Source organism: Solanum tuberosum, unplaced genomic scaffold, assembly GCF_000226075.1.
Source record: "Solanum tuberosum cultivar DM 1-3 516 R44 unplaced genomic scaffold, SolTub_3.0 scf00009, whole genome shotgun sequence".
Classification (NCBI taxonomy): domain Eukaryota; kingdom Viridiplantae; phylum Streptophyta; class Magnoliopsida; order Solanales; family Solanaceae; genus Solanum; species Solanum tuberosum.
In genome coordinates, this window is record NW_006238935.1 from 385,394 (window position 1) to 406,109 (window position 20,716).

Consider the following 20,716-nt stretch of genomic DNA (forward strand, 5'->3'; position numbering starts at 1 on the left):
GAAACTTTTAGCAAACATAGATAATACAAAGAATTTAGAAATAAATACAGGAGACGTAAACATGGATGCAAAACCTAGCACATCAGGAGTAAAAAATCCAAAAATTTAAATCCAAAATATTATAATGAAAACTATGAACAATATAATAGAGAAAAATGGGATAAAAAATTTAATAAAAGATGGACGCCTAAACCAATAACTGGACAACATGATTTCTTAGATTTAGAATGTGTAGCATATATAAATAAAAACAATCCAATTATGGATAGGATATATATCAAAACAATTAATAGATAACAAAATAGTAATGACAGAGACACCAGGATTTATAGAAAGAACACTTATACATCACCTTGTCTATGTTTCTTCTTTATTATATATATAGACTAGTTAACCAAATCGCGCTTTGTGCGGCCATATTTTTCTATTTTTAAGTGATATAAATTTTTTTAATAAATAGTAATTTTTCCTTGGAACAATAGAAAGGCATATTTATGCACAAATTTTATATACATTGTTATCTCATTTTTTGGTGTTTTAAATTATTTATATTATTTTACTAATAATTTCCTTTATATAATACTACTGATGTTTATAAATTTATTTAACTATTTAAATTTAGAGTACATGTAATATCTCTTACTTATAATTTAACTTTTTCACAATTATTACTTCAAAAAATGAGAATATCAATGAGTGTAATTGATAATATTAATAGCCTAAACTTTTTTATATATCTACACAAAACTTTCATATGTAAAACATAGAAAGTATAATTATAAATTCAAGAAAGAAAGTAGAAGTTATATTCAATTTACACATTTACTAATTAATTAATATTTCGTAAAAAAATTACATTAAAAATTAGAAACAATAAATACACAAGAGAGCTAAAATATCAATTTTGTATAGAAGCTGAATAAATTATGTAATTCAAACACTACAGAAATATGAAGAAGTTAAAAGTACAGATCAATGATTTCATAAATCAATATGTGGATGACTTTTGATTTTCAATAAAGAATATGTAAAGTTTCAACAATAAATGATAATAAATGTGACTTTTATTCATATAAGCTAATAAAACAAATAAGAAAACAGGGATTTTTAATTATTTTTTTTATCTCTTTCAGCTGTGCAATATTTTTTTATTGCCAACTTGAATTATGGGTTCATCATGAAATGTAATAAATATAAATGGATGTTGAGAATTTTTTTTGTAGAGTTACGCCTTCCACTTTTTAAATTTATTTAGTGAGCAATTATCTTATTCTTTAATTGACTAATTATGTAATTTTTTTTAGATTATTAAAAATTATATAAAAAGATAAATCTCATAATTAGGAGAGTTAAATGGATGATTTAATTTTTTTTCAAGCTATTTGAAATGATATTTCATTAAACTACTCTCTATTTGAATAAATTTTTCATTCTTCAAGGAGAAAGTGAAAGCTTTGAGTGATAAATATTTATGCCTTTAAATTTACAATAAATGATAGGAATAAGTGGAGTAGTAAAGTTTGAGGTATTTAAATTTTTAACAATAAATAACAGAAATTAATAAAGGGAATAGTAATTGACATAATTTTTTAATAGTAATAATAAATAGAAATGTAGTGAAAATTACAACAATAAAAAGATAAATAGGATCATTGGCCAAAGAGAGGTGTCAAATCACTTTCTTAATATTTAGTTTTATATAACATATAGATACATATAAATTTTTCATTTTTCATGGAGAAATGGAAGGTTGTAGTTAAATATTTAGATCTTTAAATTTACAATAAATATATGAATAAGTAGAATAATAAATTTTGAGACATTTAAGTTTTTACAATAAATAATAGAAATGAATGGAGAGAGTAGTAATTGACACTTTTTTAATAAATATAAATTAAAATATAGTGAAATTTATCAAAAAAGTAAGAAAAATAAATAGGATCTTTGTCTTTTTTTTTTTTTGAAAACGAAAGGATTACACATATATATATATATATATGATACAAATACTCAAGTTTGTTGTCAATTTTTTTTTAATTCATTGCTTGGATAACATTTTTTCTTTTCTTTTTGTAAGTTATCAAATTTTCGCGATGTAAAATGCTTCTAATCGTAGTGTCGTATTTAGGAATGCACTTTAACATGCAAATAAACAGAAAAATCAAGTACATAATGTTCATTTTAGAATGTTGCAAAAAGCTATCATAATAAAAATTCACAAGAACTAATCATAATTTAACCTAATGAATTATGTATATACAACTATAGTCATATAAAAAGAAGAAAAAAAAAGATTTCTGTCACGACCCGAGCCTACACACTGGACGTGGCCGGCACTTGAGAACCATTGCTGGTCCCCAAGCGAACCATCATCCTGGCTAACTACAAGCGGAAGACTAACTCAAGTATACAAAACCTTTAAAACTGAATAGAATTCATGAAACTCAATTACAAATCTTTAACTCAAATGAATAACTCAGGATAAAAATAATATATTCGACTCGCCATAAAATAGGCAACTCAAGTCTTTAAAACATTTAACAAGATAAACGAAACAGACTTCTCAAACTCTATTGTCTATCTATGAAGCCTCTAACTGACAAAGATGGAAGTCGGGATAAGACCCACGGCATCCTAACAAAATTGAAAGTAAATGGAATCCTCCGGAAGCAAGGAGTCCCACCATAGCTTACTCGAACTCCATGTGGTATCAACGAAGCTCCTGTTGATGATCCTGAATACATGTATTTGCATCATGAAACGATGCAGGCCAAATGACTCAGTACATGGAATGTACGATCATGTAAGGGGAATTCTAAAGCATAACATACGCTTGAACTTGATAAAAAGGAAACATACTTACCTCTTCTCAAAATTACTCAACTCAAGGAATACTCGAGGTTATGCTCAACTAAACTCAACTCACGAATAAGATACTCAACTCAAAGATAAGATACTCAACTCAACTCAAAGGTATGATACTCAACTCAAAGGTATACTCAAAGCTACTCAAACTTACTCGACTCAGAAGTACTGAAGGATAAGGTTCTCAACTCAGTGATAAGGTTTCAACTCAGTGAAATGGGGGCTCAACTCAACAATAAGGTACTAGACTCAATGAAACATAGTTCAATTCTAGATACTCATGTCACGACCCGATTTCTCAAGTCATGATGGCACCTACTATAACCCACCAGTAGGTAAGCCAACCTGTAACCCGGAACAACAAGTAATGGGTCTGAGGGTAGAAACTAAACAAGAGTAGGCAAATAACAATATAAACAGGCGGAAGCAAACCAAAAACTTATATACAAATAAAGATCCCTCCCAGAACCTGGAAGTCACTAGTACAGAGCTACTAACAAAATGAGTACAAGTCCCAAAAGTGGACAACAGAGACTGGACTGTCTCGAAAGGTAAAAGATAAGTCTATATATACAGATGGAGACTGAAATAGTACAAAACGTCGTGTGCTCACTCCCGTCTCCGGATCAGTCTGCTCCAAGCTCGATCAACGCTGGCTACTAGTGCCCGGACCTGCATCACGAAATAGATGCAGAGCGTAGCATGAGTACCAAAACAACCGGTACCCAGTAGGCATCATAGGCCGACTGAACTTGAAAAGTAAAGGCAATATGAAAAGAAGGAATAACACAAACCGAAGTCAAGAACTAAAATCCAACTAACAAGGGAATGCACACGAGTGTACAAAGAACTAACTAAAGTAATCTATAAGCTAACTACACCTAACTGGGCCCCCATAAGCCCAGAAGGTACACTCGTGCGCAAGTTAAATAAAAACCCGAACGGACCCCCATAAGCCCGACGAGTACACAAAATAACTATAACTAAAGAGAATTGCATAAAAGAACCCAAGAACGAAGAACACGAATCAGAACCTTAACCCTAATTAGTAAAATCTGACAGTACGGAGGCCGGACTTCGAACCGGATGCTCACCAGAAGTACCCAAGTAACCAATCACAGGTAACAAGTATAAGAGGCCGGAACTCTAACAGGATGCTCTATATAGGTATCTGAGCAATAGAGGCCGGACCTTAAACCGGATGCTCTATATAAGTATCTGGGGGATAGAGGCCGGAACTCTAACCGGATGCTCTATAAAGGTGCCAATGTAGCTGTTGAAAGAGTCCCAATCGATCCATACTCAGAAATGTCCGTGGAACGCCGTCCGTACTTAGCTAATCAATGTAAGTCCTTGGAACCAAATTGAAAATCAAATTCAAACCGCGAAGTAGAACTAGTGTCGCCGATGTAACTCGTGAAACCGTAACATCGGGGAAAATAAGGATAACTATAATCGGAGAAAGAGTATCGCCTAACTAAGGCCTAAACTATCAGACTCAAGTCTGCTACACCAGTCCACAGGGATCTAAGCCGGACGGGCGACGTCGAAGCAAAACTAAGGCCTATTGGATCCGAATAATGTATTTCTGAGGCAAACCCTAGTCAAACCTAAACTAAGGTCCAACATTCTTCGAATAAAAAATAATTAAGCATGCAAGCACTCCACATAGCGAGGAGGGTCCGTTAATAACACAAAGCATGCTCACAGTTACCCGATAATTCCCGAAATAGGCCGAAAACATGATTTCTTAACACCTATGTAGGATTCAATAACTACCCAACCCAAATCCCAACTAATCAACATGCATTCACATTCTCGAGCTCAATCTAAGAGAGGGAAAACCGTAGCCTACCTGTAGGCCAATCACACGCGCTCCAAAATCACTTCTCCGGAGCTTTCCCTTTCCGAACGTCCTCAAAACGCTGCCCCGCTATCAAAAATAGTATCGCAATGTTATTACAGTCGTTTAGACACCAAAATCACAACAAACGGAGACAAATCAATTTTGTAGTCAAAATGGGAAATGTGGGACCCGCACCGAACTATCCGAATTTGACTCCGTCAAGACACCCTAAACAGCACTCCAAACTTGTGGTCCAAAATGAAACACAATTTGGGGATCAAAATGCATCAACACCCAACAAGCAAGAAAACCACACTTATATCAACTTAAAAGAAAACATTGCAGCAGCCTAAACTTGAAATTAACGAGAATCAAAAAGTTCCCAACACTCCTTAAGCACTCTACGACGAAGACACGATAATTTTCAACACATGGAACTTCGAATCACCCAATTCCGAGCTAAAATGAGTGAGATATGATCAAAACAATAATGCCAAAAACCACAGCTCGAAAAAGGGTTCTGCAGTCAGGTTAATTGCAAAATTTACCTCAAACGGAGACCCCAAATCACTATCCGAGCTCACCAACGCGTTGTCCTCAAAAAATCTCACAACTTTTCCTGTTGGATCGCCCAAATCGGTTGAGAGATGAAAGAGTTATGAGGGTTTGAAATTTTGGAAAATATGTTGCTGTTTTTCTGCATTTATTGCAGAAAATCTGCAATTTCCCAAAAACTAAAAACTCCGACGGGGTGCTCCGAACTCGTTCGGAACCCCGTGCACGCAAACGAGATATGCAACCATACCAAATTTGATATTCCAGACTGAACGGCGCAGTCGAAATTTCCATCAGAGGTCATTTCGATAAAAAGTAGGTCCCACTTCCAAAAGTCATTTTAAGTCAAAACCAACAAAAGTGCTCGGAAAGATATTGAAAACCTCCAGACACAAAAGAAGGGTCAATCTAGACCAAACTCGACATTCTGAAGCTAACCACGCTGACGGAATTCTCATCTGAGCGCGTTTACTCAGAATGTTGACCAAAGTCAAACTTCAAATGCTAAAACGCCTAATCGCACCGACTCACACTGAAAACCTCGAGAGTCATGTCGACCATGCTACTAGCCTAAAATGACCCTTCCGGAGCTGATGGAATCGTCAGAATTGGATTCTGATGTCATCTCCTTGAACTTTTGATCAAAAATGATTATTCAAGGTTCAGAAGCTCCAAAACAGAAAAACTCGCACCAAGACCAAACGAACGACCAGGTGACCGAACTGTCAGTCTCAGCAAGTCATAAATGACTTGGGGTCGCTATAGGAACGCTCTAAACGACACACAAAAGGCAAAACACAGAAATGACCATGATGGTCATTACAACTCAACTCTGGATACTCAACTCAAGATAAAGCAACAAAAAATATGCAATATATGGAAAGCTTTTAACACAACAGGTAGAAACTCAATGTATTGAAGAATACAATAACAACTCAATTGATATATAATAAAATATAACATAACTTTGTGGGAGTTTCTCTAACCGACAACCATCACTATGAGATATGTGATGATACAACGTCTCGCCCACGCTGACAGAACTGTCTTATAACTTGTCGGGATATAGAATGCCTCAACTAAATGGATCTACTAGTCTATGCTAAAAAGTATTAAGGAATAATCTAAAAAGTATGACCCTTTCTACCCACATTAACTACATGGTTTATGGAGATTTGAGTTATCTGAACTCGTCCCTATATCGATGCTCAATACTACTCCCAAAAATATACTTAGCTCATATTTTTAAAAACATAACTCCTTCTGTGGTTTGAGATTATTACTCAAAAACTATCTTAAAATCTCTCTTGGAAATCGGTGTTTCCTCTCTTGTTTAAATGTGACATTTTACTCTTGGAAACACTTAGTTCCCATATAATCTTTTGAAGAAATGAACTTCAGTCTTACTCTTACTCAACTCAATGCTCAAGTTTTAAAACAAGTTTAAAAATATTATAAAAGACTTCTCGAAATAATGTTCGTACTGAATTATGGACGTGAACGACTCAATTCAAGATTTTCAATAACCGTAACTAGAACTCAATACTCGAAACTCAACAACTCAGAACTCAAGAACTTCAATAATAATACTCACTTCAAGAAGGCTTGACTCAGAGGGTTCATGCGAAATTATGGGCATGGACTACTCAACTCAAGGGTCTATATAACAATATGGGACTCAAGTATACGACTCTTCTCATTCTCATACTTACTTCCTCAAAACTTAGCTCAAATCGATAATTGATCTCAAAAGGATTCATAATTGAACTCAAATATTTTCTTGGACTCTACTCTTAACTCTCTCTTGAATGTGAATTATGAATTCAAGAGTTATAGTTCATAATATGAAGGATCTAGGTGATAGTGTGACTCATGAATACATTCTTCCCACTCTCATACTCACTTGCTCGAGTCTTGAAACAAGTTATTAGAAATTGTAGAAGACTTCTCAAAAAGACTCAAAGGGACTTTCTCAAAATGTTCGAAAGAACTCTCAAGATTTACCTCTTAACTCTACCTTGAATTTGAATTATTGATTCTAGGGTTATGATTCATGTTATGAACGGTTTCTAGGTGTTTAGAAGTAGTTTAGAATAAAAAATGAGTGAAAGTGCACTTTAAAAGAATTCAAACGGAGCAACCGACTGCAGACTGGACGGGGCAGGAAATCTTAGCGCACTGAGTGGCACAGGGCGCTAGCCCCTAAACTACAGAAAATGATTTGGGGAGCACTAGCTGGCGCGACGCGCCAGGCCCTAACCTAGAAAACCCGACGAATTTCTTTGCTTGTTTTCTCACCCTAACTCGCCTAGAATCGAACGGTTTCTTCCTCAATCACTTGGATTCAATTATTTAACATAAGTACACTATAATCTACTCAATACAACACTCAAATCACTAAATCTAATCTCAAGAAATCATCAAAATCCCAACAAAACAAGATTTAGAATGAACTTCAAGAATACTTAACAAAAACTTAAATCTTTCAATCTTTATGGACAAATTCGACTATGAAAATCATGTTTGGCGTCTGGATGAACGAACCCAACACTATGGAAACTTACATACCTCTTAGGGATCAAACCCATGGAGAAAATTCGCAACAACTCTCAAGAATTTCGACGAACGCCTTGATCCTTTCCTTTTTTCTCCTCTTTTCTCTCCTTTTCTCTTCTTGAACTCTCAACTAAACCCTAAGCGTATATTAGGATTATAAAACTGAACCTAATAGGATTAGACCCTTAAAACCTTACTAAAAATAAATTAAATCTGATTTGGTAAGGAAAAGACCAAAATACCCTTTACTATTTTCGGATAACTTTCCTTAACTGGAGAGCCTGACTTCAAAAGGGCTTATCTCACTCATACGAACTAGAAATTAGCAAACTCGGTGGTGTTGGAAAGATAATTCAAAAACCTTTCATTAGTTATCTTGTAGCCCACCTAACTCATCTTGTACTAAGAGTTATGGTGTTTTGAAGTTGACCCAAAACTCATAACTTGCGAAATTTCAGATTTTGCTATTTCCAATTTAGTTCTTTTTGGAACTCAAGGTGCTACATTTAGTGACCTTAACACGTAAGAAATTTTAAATTCTTCGGTAAAATGCTACTCACAATGAAGGATGGTTCGAGTCTCAGTTCGAAAAAATTTCTAGGGTGTTACAATTTCTTTATCAATTTTCTCTTTCTCAGTTTTTTGATTTGCCTTACTTATCATTTTATTCTCTTTCCATTATGTTTTTAAAATACAACTTTAAGAAAAAAGAGAATGTAAAAAGGTATAATTAAAAGAATTTTAAAATATATTTTAAATTCTTCAATAAAGTACACAAATGAAATATAGAGAAGAGGAAAGAAAAAATAAAAATATCAAATTACTATTGTCACGATAAAAAAATGGACTTGATTACACTCATCTTATCCCACCAAGACAAGTCAGCCTAAAACCCAAATATAACGATAGGTGCGGAAGTAAAATAAGAATGACATGTTTAACGACAAATAATAATGCGGATAACAAAATCAACTTAATTAAACCCACAAAATCTAGTTGTCGCGTGTACAAACCTCTAATGTATTACAATAGATTTGAAAGAAAATACAAGTTTCAAATGATATTGTTTCTAAAGTAGAAAAAGATCATAACTAGGATTAAGAGGGTCCGCTGAGATGACAAAAAACTACCTCACAAATCTTCACAGGAAGCCTCAGACAAGAGGAAAGAGTATCATGAAGATCTGGGCTCATAACCTACACAATTGTAGAAGCAAAGGGTGAGTACCAAACCACACAGTACTCAACAAACAAACTCCTAAACATAAAGCTAAGCGTATAGAATACGGGTACTCCTACCACAGCCTAAAGAACCCTAATGCGAGCCCCTAGAACTCTTATATGCAGTAGGACCACCCTGACTAAACTGCTCACCATCTTAAGCATGAAGTGTCGCCTAAAAGTGTCGCGACTAAACTTGATGTTGATAATGTTGGCAAGGCCTATTATAGGAGTCTCTGCCCCTAAAATGAGAACTCTTATAGTTGCCCTGGTGATGAGCTATCACTGCCACTTTCGGCCTCGTGATGGAGCTATTCTATGGTGCATGCATGATCCACAACATCTAGAAATGATCTACCCATTGAAGCCATAAACTCAGTCTCAATTTACAGTTACACCCTCAACCCACGGAAACGGCAACAAACCCTCTCCTATTCGGTAGGCAGAAAAATATTTTCTATCAGTATCTATGGATTGATCACAAGTCAAAGTATGGCTAGATCCCTTATGTGTCTTGAACTTATATTGAATGCGGTTAATATAAATTTTGACCATAGTGACTTTTTTGTGTATGGATTTTCCTCTTACCATTGCTGAAGTCCAACATCATGAACAACCTAAAGCTGGTGGCCCAGCCTAAGAAGCTGGTGCATTTGTGTATTGATAAGACCGTTTACTATTTCTTGAAGCTCAATCTATCCCTCGGATTAACTAGAATTAGTCTTGGAGAGCTCATGAAATATAGCCAAATACACTGATACAGTAAAGGAGCCCTGATCTAATCTAGGAAACTGATTGTTGAGTCAATTGCTGATGCTCCGCAGTATAAACCTGGGTAAGAAGGCCTCGGAAAACTCAATCCGAAGGAAACCCAACTGGTTTACACTCTATACACGTGCACCACCACTACCTAGTTGGCCCGTCAAGCTAATAAGGAGAAGTCAACTCTTATCTACTACACCAAACCCAAAGTGTACAGCCGCACATGTAAGGTAGTAAATAACTCATGGGCATCCTCCCTAATATCCCAGAAAACCTTAGAGGAGATAGCCTCAAGAATACTCTGAGCATCTTCTTCTCCTCCAATGGCATAGCTCCCGTTGCAATGACTAGTTGGGCACCGACGGGTGCTGGTGGTACCTCAACCTGTGGAGTCGTTGTTGTCGGCTAAACCTACAGTGCTTGCATAGCTGGTAGTATGTTTGGGTGGTGGATTGGCTGGTCTCAGCCCCACCTATTATGGAGGAATAAAGGCTTCTTGGGGCTCCGCTACTAGCTTCGGATTTTCCTCTCTACCCCAATCCTAGGCTGGTGCTACATCTCTCACATGACCTCGATGTCATCCTCTACCCCCCGTTGGTGCTCTACAAAGAGCGTGGGTGCACCACCCCTGGCCACTGAACCGCGCATGCGACCATCCTGCGAAAGAGTGAAACAAGATTCAATAAACCAAATAGGAAAACTAAATGCGCGATAATGAACCAACATAATGAATATTTCTAAAGATGTCTTATACGTACATCTCTGCACCGATCCATAGAACCTTACTAGATATTAGCTTTGTACAAACAATGCCAGGGAACTTGGCTCTAATACCTACTTGTTACAGAACGAAATCTCGAGTCACGATGGCATCTATCATAACCCACTAGTAGATAAGAAAACCCATATCCCAAAATGAAAAGTAACATGCATACTAGGTAGAAACAACAAACAACAAGAGATAAATGAAGCAAATCAAAGGAAAACAACGAAAAAAGAGAACAATAGAAATTTATACAAATAAAAAATAGATCTAATCCCACGACATGGTGGACACAAATACATAGCTAGTAAAAGAGAGTACAAGTCCCAAAAGTGGACCAAATATACATAATTTTCTCGTATACAAAAATACTAGCCAAAAACCATATACAGAAGGAAATAGGCTGAACTAGGATGTCGTAAGCTCACCCTATGTCTTCGAATATCCCCACAATTGGCCCAAACTCAACGTTGACAACTCATTTTCGAATATGCATCAAGAAAATAGATGCAGAGTGTAGTATGAGTACTAAAACAATAGGTATCATTTATGCATCATAGGCGAATGAGCTTGGAAGGTAAAGATAATAATGAAAAACGAGAAGTAATAGAAAGTAGAGGTCACAGAACAAAGCGATAACAGAAAGCGTAACTATACAACTCACTAGTATAGGAAAGGATAAAAGATAAAATAAACAGCTAGCTATAACCTAACTGGACTCCATAAGCCCAAAAGGTACACTTGTAGTAAATAATCCAAAAGGACCCACATAAGCCCGATGGGTACAAAGAAGGACTAAGGAAACTACTAGTTAAGTTTAAGATTATTCTAGAACTGCCAGAGCCTTCCATGGACACTAACTATGGTAAAGGAACTCCAAATAACCCAATCGAGTCACCAAATTAGGACTCGAACCCGACTGATAGAAGTGACGGTCGGAATTTAACCGAGGCAAATAAAGATGTGTAGGGCCTCAAACTGTGACCAAAGAAGGTAAGCCACGGCCTTGAACCGTGACTAGATAAGGTACGACAAAGCCTCGAACAATGTCTAAAGAAGGTACTTCAGGGCCTCGAACCATGGCTAAAGAAAGTACGTTAGGGATTTGAACAACAGCTAGAGAAGGTACACCAGGGCCTCCAATGGTGGCTAAAGAACTCTAAATGCCCCCAAAATCACCTGCTCTTTCTCATGCTGGTCCATACCATGGATCAAAACCATCTTCATAGTCACCAGGGACCCACTGAAGTTTCGAATCCAAGACCCAATCCCAATTGACCAAATAAGGTTGGAAATCATTACTGAACACGTCTTGGTCAAAACACCAGGTAAATTATGTATGAGCTATTATATGAGCTGAGTTATTGCCTAGATAAGGATCATACTATCATACCCAAGTCTGGTATATTAGTCTACAAGGAGATAAGTCATCCAAAGGGACGTCAGAGAATCTCTATAGTCTATTAGCTCCAAAATGCAAGTCTAAGTAATCACTAGACTAAGCCTAGATTAATACCAATAGCAAGACACCAACAAATTTACAATCAACCAAACGATATATACCATAAGACAAGGTACAATCATGAAATTTAAAGTAGGCATGCTCAAGTACCCCGAAACTACCAAAACATAAGGCTAAGGCATGATTTCAATCAACTAAAGATGGTACAATGTAGAAATCTATCAAAAAATTAACTAATCGACATGAATTCACAATCACAAGCTCAATCTGAAGTCTAGTAAGGCGTAGCCTACCTCAAAGCAGATTGCGCGCACTTCAAAATAACAATTCTAGAGCTTTTCCCTTCTGAACGACCTCTAATTGCTGCCACAATATTAAATCTACGATCATAGTGTTAATACCGATGTTTAGAAACTAAATGAAAAAAATAAAGATGGGCCCATAATTGAGTAAAAAATTAAATTATTGAACCCACGTTGGAATCCAAAAATTGACTCCATCAATTCGTACCAAATAACTCAAGGAACTAGTGCCTGAAACATGCACAATTAGAGCTCTAGAACAGCCCCAAACAACACATGCAAGAAAATGATATACAATTCACCATTAAAGAGCCTCTAAAGGTCATTTGGGATGAGAACTTACCTCCTTGACGAGTCCCCCATAGTCTTCTGATGACCCCTACATAAAGACCCACTGATTCCCGATGAGTAGAAACTTGAATCACCCCAAATGGAGCTCCCTGGCTCAACTTATCAAATTTGGAATATTTGAACAAAGGCTGAAAATGTGGCTAGTGAAAGTGAAGGGGAGAGGGGGTGAATTAAAAAATTCCCTTAGTTGACTTCCTGTGTGGGATAGTCGACTCACCTGCAAATTAGTTTAACATTATATGATAATAGTAAATGCAATAAATTAAGGACTCATAGAATTTTTTACTGATTTGAAACACCAATGTGGTGCCTACTTTCAGTCCCCTTGGGTTTAAAGGGTTTCCTTAAGAGCTTGTTCAAAACTTTGGTGTTTACAAAGTATTTCGACTTGGAGCCCTGTCTGATATGCAAATCAGATTCTCTACTTTGACACAACCTCTACTTGTATAAGCTACACTTTGATCCTTCTTTTTTTTTCTTTTTTTTGAGTTGTAAGCTTTTATGAAAGACAACATAAGACAATAGTACAAGTTCAAGTGAAGTGTGTACTTCATAACTATGGCTAAAAGAGGTATATATAGATAGGTAGGTTGCTTGCTCTTGTAAGAAAAAACCCAAGGGTGTTTCTCTCAATCAAGGATATTAAGGGATTCCTTGATTGAGGTGATTTATTGATTCATGTCCATATTAGATATGTGCATAATTAGACCTTCCTTCTTGATATGGTCTTCTCGAATCCCGACTTGATTTGATTCTCTTCCTTCACTTGACAACTTCCTTGATTCTTGGTTGGATTGCTAACTTTCTTGATGGATTGTTGATGATCGTCCTTGCTTAATCGAATTGTTGCTAGGATTGTGGGTATCTTGAATTAATTTGGAATTCCTCTAATCATAGCTTTCCTATCTTTCGTTGGATATCAGATTGTATATGTTTGGCATTGTGGGTATCTTGAATTGATTTGGAATTCCTCGAATCATAGCTTTCCTGTCTTCCATTGGATATTAGATTGTACATGCTTGGGTCCTTTTATTTTTTATTTCTTTTCCTTCGAAGGGCACGAATAATTGTTAAGAGTCGTTTATCAAAATCAACTGGTTTTATGAGGTTAACAATCTCCCCCTTTTTTATAATGACAATTAATTCACAATTTGATGGAGATTCCTTGTTTTCCCTGAAGTATCTGGTTGTAGATTCCAGTTTGATTTGTAGCTTTCCCTGCCTTTATGGCTTCATTAGTTGTGTTAGCTCTCCCCACCTTTATGAAAATTACTGGAACAAATCTCCCCCTTTGGCATAATAAAAAAAAACTAGGACACAGGATAAAACAAAACCAGGTAGCAACAGATAATAAAAATACAAAGAGTCCTCAATAAGCAAATCCAAAAGAAAGAGAGAAGTAGGGACAAACCCCTGTTGGAAGATAGTTCAAAAGTAGCAACAGACAAAAAAACAAAAGATCTAGGGTTAGATTTTTAGTGATCACCCAGAAAGTACTTGAGGGTGTTGATGACCTTGCCACAAAAGGAATTGGAGGACTGTTCCACATTTCTAGAAAGACTGGAGTAAGAGGTTTGGACAGTGACAGTAATGTCATTGTTTGAAGAGATGACTCCACTTTTGAGAGAGTCAACTTATTAACTATGGAGATTCCTTTATATTTTATGTCAGTTATAGTCATATGAAACTTACCAACGTTAGTGCTCGTATCCTTTTAAAGGCGAAATACCTTTTCAACAACATCATGAAGAGTCTTCAAACCACGTTCCAATGCCAGAATGCGAGTTTTCAGTTCATCATTGTCCTGCATCAAGAGGGCAGCCGACTCTGCAGAGATCTTTGTGGGTTTGACGGCTTCAGGTCTTGCTTTAACAGAGTCCTTTTACACCCATTTGTTTTCCATCTTAACATACCCCATTCTAGAGAAAGTACGAGAATCATAAGTAGCATTAATAACAACATGTGTAAACATTAAGAGATCTACGAGACGATCAACCAGGATGCGTGAGATGAGTAACCCATTTAGCAAACTTGCGGAGGCATTAGGGTCTTCAACACTTTCCAACATGTATTCTTTGAACCAAACCACCCAGTTGATGTGGTATTTTTTAAGTAAACAGTAGAAAACAAACACTTCTCGAGTAGAAATACTACTTAGAGATCCTTTCCTAGGAATAAGAGTGGTGGCAACAATATGTGCTAGAATACGATGTTTAAAACAAAGAGATAGAGGCCCAAAATTAGATAAGTCAGAGTCCGGCTCGGCCACTGCTCTCTTGGCACCTTCCAGAGAGACCTCAAAATCATCGGGCCAAGTTCCGTCCATATACGGAATAACACCAGAAAACTTAGTGCCAAACACATCTTCAAACAACATTTCATTGATAATAATACGACTTCCCATGACGAGGGTTTCCGCCTCACCACTTTCAGTAGAGATGTGGAGATTTGCATAGAAAAGTTAAACAACTTCTTGAAAAAATTCAAGACTACACGGACTAAACAATAAAGAGAGTTTTGAGCCTAGAGAAACGAACTTACCTGATATTGAGAGTCCCTCAACTAACTGAGATTAATAACACGACCAGGAATGATAGGTCGAGTTTTGAAGTTGCATACATGTTCTTCTGTTTGATTACCCGAAATCTTTGCATGTCTTCAGGAGAGAGAGATCCTGACGCATTAGAAAGATGTTTCTTCAAATTCTTCTTCTTGGAAGAGGAAACTTTCCTTTTGATGGGAAAGGTAGTATAAACGAGCGATTCATCAGAGGAATCAGAAGAAAGGGACAAGATGTTCACTTTGATGGAGCTTGAAGAAGTTGAGTTCTTGAGAGAAGCCATGGAGCGAGTTCTAGGCATTTTGGATGAGAGTAAAAGAAGAGAGAAGATAAATAAGGAGAGGGGAAAAAACATAAGGGTTTTGGAAAAGAGAAAGAAGAGTCAGAAAGGAAGTGAAAGGATGGAGGTTATGGAGAACATGAAAGGGTGATATAGGTAATAATTAAGGACAATAAATCTAAAAAAGAAAAACACGTTAAAACATAAAAGGAAAATAATCACATTAATTAAAACAAGTAATACCAAGACAATTACAAAGGAAAAAAAATCTTTCCTGAAGCAGAGGTTTTGTAAAAATGTCAGCTAACTAATTTCTGAATCGAAGAATTCTAGAGAGAAATCACCATTTTCAATATGATATCTAATAAAATGATGCTTGATATAAATATGTTTAGCTCTAGAATGATGCACAATATATTTAAAAAGACTAATGGCACTAGTATTATCGCAAAAAATAGGAATCAGTTCATAAGAGAGATCATAATCAAGTAGTTGATGCATCATCCATAATAATTGAGTATCACAACTTCCCACTGCTAGATATTCAGATTATGTAGTAGAGAGTGCAACAAAGGTTTGTTTTTTTCTCTACCAGGAGATCAAAGATTGTCCTAAAATTGGACAGGCTCCACTAGAACTTTTGTGATCATTTTTGTCACCTGCAAAATCAGCGTCTGAGTATCCAATTAAATCAAAGTGAGAGGAGTGAGGATACCATAGCCCCGATTATGTAGTTCCAATCAAATAGTGAATAATTCGCTTTACTGTACTGCGATGTGATTCTTTTGGAGCAGATTGAAAGTGTGCACACTTGCATACACTGTACATAATTTCTGGTCTACTTGCAGTGAGATAGCGTAGTGATCCGACCATTCAACAATATATTTTCTCATCCACATCTTTCCTGGTGCATCTGTTTCAAGGCAGATGAATGGACTCATGGGAGTTTCAAATTCTTTTTCCTTTTCTAGGCCAAACTTTTTTATAAGTTCCTTTGTATATTTGGTTTGACTGATAAACGTCCCATCAATTTACTGCTTAATTTGTAATCCAAGGAAGAATGTAAGTTCTCCCATTAGACTCATTTCAAATTCCCCCTTCATAAGATTAGAAAAATTCTCACACAGAGAGGGGTTAGAGCATCCAAAAATAATATAATTAACATAGATTTGAACTATATGAATATATTTACCAGATCTTTGAATAAAAATTGTTGTATAAATTTTCCCCCGTTGGAAATCATTTTGAAAGTAAAAAAGTACTTAGTTTCTCATACCAAGCTTTGGGAGCTTGTTTGAGACCGTTCAAAGCTTTGGAAAATTTGTAAACATAGTCAGGACAGGAAGGATTTTCAAACCCAGGGGGTTGTTTGACAAAAAAATCTTCTTCTATAAAACATTTTAAGAAAGCGCTTTCTACATCCATTTGAAAAAAATTAAAACGTTTAAAAGATTCATATGCGAGAAGAATACCAATGGATTCTAACCTTGCTACCGGATAAAAAATTTCATCGTAATCAATACCTTTCTGTTGGAAATATCCTTGAGCCACCTCTTACTTTGGTGCGAATAAATTTTCCATATTCATTTAGCTTATTTCGAAAAACCCACTTGGTTCCAATTATTGAACAATTCATTGGTCTTTCAGTCAGAGTCCATACTTCGTTTCTTTCAAACTGATAAAGTTTTTCTTTCATTGCTTATCTCCAGGATTCATCATCCATTACCTCATTTATATGTTTAGGCTCAATTTGTGAGATGAGTGCTACAAATGCTTGTTTTTTCAATGACGCTCTAGTATGTATTGATTCGGTTGGCTTACACATGATGAAGTAATTTAGATAGCTAGCGTTATTTCTCCATTCTCCAGGAATGTCAGTCTTTTCAGCTGGGATAGTCAGCTCTGGTTCTAGAGTAGTCGACTCCTCTGGTGTAACTTTATCAAACATGTTTGTGAGACTTTCAGTATTCAAAGTAGGAGTAGTTTCATCATCAATAATTTCTACTTGTTGCATTTTTTAGTTAGTATCATAAAAAACAACATGCACAGATTCTTAAACACTTACAGTTATTTTATTAAAAACTTGAAATGCACGACTGACACGTGCATAACCTAAAAATATACATTCGTTTCTCCTTGGATCAAACTTACCCAGATTTGTCTTGCTGTTGTTGTGCACAAAACATTTGCATCCGAAAGGATGAAAGTAGCTAATTTTAGGCTTCTTACCTCTCCATAGTTCATATGGAGTTTTCTTTAATATCGGTCTAATATAACACCTGTTCAGAATATGACACACAATACTTACTGATTCTGCCCAGAAATTGTCAGGGAGATTCCGATCAAGAAACATGGTTCTAGTTGTGTCCAGCAACGAACAATTTTTCCTTTCTACCACTCAATTTTGTTGTGGTGAACTAGGAGATGAAAAGTTTTGAGTGAAACAATTTTTATCACAAAAATCCTCAAATGCTTTAACCTCAAATTCTCCACCATGATCGCTTTGAATTGTAGAAATAAAGTATCCTGCTTCTCTTTGAACTTTTCTACAAAATACATCAAAATTAGCGAAAGCTTCAATTTTATGAGATAGGAATATGACCCAGGTGAATCTTGAGAAATCATCGACAATGACGAAAGCATATTTCTTACCACCAATACTAGTTGTCCGAGTGGGACCAAAGAGATCCATATGAAGAAGTTGCAGAGGTTTAGTGGTACTTACCGTATCCTTGACTTTGAATGAAGAACGAGTTTGCTTACCAAGCTGACAAGCATTACTGATACGCTCAAATTACACCTCTCTAAAGAAGTATAAGCGATCGTTGTCAAATAAAGAACCCAACTTGTAGGTTGGGGTCGATCCCACGAGGAATATGGTTAAGACTTAAACTTAACTTACAATTACTTCCGTTAATTCAAACTATTTCCGTGACAAGTAAATAAAAGGGGGGAGGGGTTTGTAAGCAAGTAACAGTTGTTGATTTAAGCAACCAGTTAGCAAGATTCAAACTTTAAGTTATCAATATGAGAGAGAAACTAGGGTATATGTGTTCCCCATAGCTCTTAACATAGTAATCCTAATAATAGTAATCATTTCCTAGTGATTTGCATGCAAAGTTGGTAAGTTAGGTATTCCTAAGTGATAGGTCCTCCAAGTGGGGAATTTCACTGCGCACCTTGGTTCGGCTATGAGTGTATACTTTACTCACCCTTACCTTTACCTCAGATTAGACATCACATCAATGTATGACATAGTTTTCACCCTCACACCAATTGACATTAGAATATTAGATAGCATCCACTAAATCTCTATTGTTAATTTTTTTCTCATTAACTACCTCCTTGGTCCGGCAAGTAGCAACAAGGTGAGTTCTAACGTTGTGCACCTTTAAAAAGACTTCTAAGCGAAAGAATTAACAATACATGCATAAACACTATTCAAGAATTACTTAGTTATTATTCAGACTTTGTTAAATATTGCTCATGGTTCCCACAACCCTAGTTGTGGATTTAGCTACTAATGCTTGAAAGAACACATTTCATAATTTGGTAAATAGAATTCATGAACTTACAATTATAGTAGAAGAAACTCGAAATCTCCAATTGAATTTCAAAGTCAAAATCTTGTAAAACGAAATCTAGAAATTAAATTGCTAAAGTTGCTAGTTAATTCCACAAAATACCAAGAACTAAAAGTAAAACAATAATGTATAACCCCCAAAAATGAAGTTTACATACCCTATTTATAGAAAAACATGTCCTAAACAAAAAGGAAAAAAAATAAGGAAATAAACTTATGTAATGCAGCATCACTCAATGACTCGACCTACGAACCGTGGGTCGACCTACGCTTCGTAGGTCCCCTTCCGTTGGTCAACACTTAGAACTTTTTAGCAGCGACTGGAACCTTTACTCTCAGATCATCAATGACGGACGTGCAGGATGGACCGTAGGTCGACCTACGATCCGTGGGTCCTCTTCCGTGGCTCCACACTTAGAATTTTTCATCAGGTACTGGAACTTCAACTCTCTGAACCCATTCGACGGATGTGCAGGACGGCCCGTGGGTCGACCTACGGACCGTCAGTCACTTTGTAGTTCCACACTTGGTCAGAATTCCCTAATGATCCATCCACACCTACCCAATGACGGTCCATCACAAGACCTACGGTCCGTAGACCACTTCAGTGGGTGGCACCTTCTTCATACTTTCAGTTGTCAACTCACTTAACTGCGTCCAAGCCTATTTCCTGCAAACATAACACATAAAACATTATTTCTAATACAAAATGGTCGTAGTCACACACAACTCTTCAGTGAAATGTATCAAAAATACCGTAAACTCACGGTATATCAACACCCTTAACTTAAACTTGTTGTTTGTACTCAAGCGACACACTAACACTCTAAACGACACTTGTGTAGAAGCAGACTTACAAAATCAAGCAATTACATGGCCTTCTCAATCCATCCTACTTCCTTAGTGAAAATCTCTTCATTTAAACTCAACAAACTAACTCATATGGATCAAAACATGACATAGATCGACAAACGAACGTCATAACATACACCTTTTACAATCACCAAGATATCAAATTCTCCAACAATGTAACTAGTGCCCTCACTTCAAAAGAAATCCTTTTTTCACACACAATAGATATGCATTAATTCAACACTCACGCTGAAAAGTGACTTCAAGTACAGGTAGTGCTTAATACCATAGGCTTGCTGTCACGACTCGGGAGCACCCCCTAGTCGTAACTGGCGTACTCGACCTCGAAGAGGTCTAATACAAGCCTCTTAGCATTCATTCATCGCATAGACACTAAAACCATAAGGAATTTAAAACTTTCTTTACCAAGAAAACATTGCATAAAAAAATAGCAAGCGGAAGACTTTCTAAACTTTATACATGATGTCTCAAAACCATCTAATACTTTAGAGTACAAAATTCGGGACTAATCCCGTACACAACTTAAACAATATTAGAAATACATCAAAAGGAACATATAGGGTATTGTCCTCGAATCTATGAGGACTCACCAAGTCTTCATCTTCAACACTTAGAAACCTATCAAGTAGTCATGACATGTCACCATCTCCCAATCCCTACACTTTAGTCAAAAAGGGAAAGAAAGGGGTTAGCACAATTAAGTACTAAGTATGGAAGCCATGCAAAAACATGCTAAAA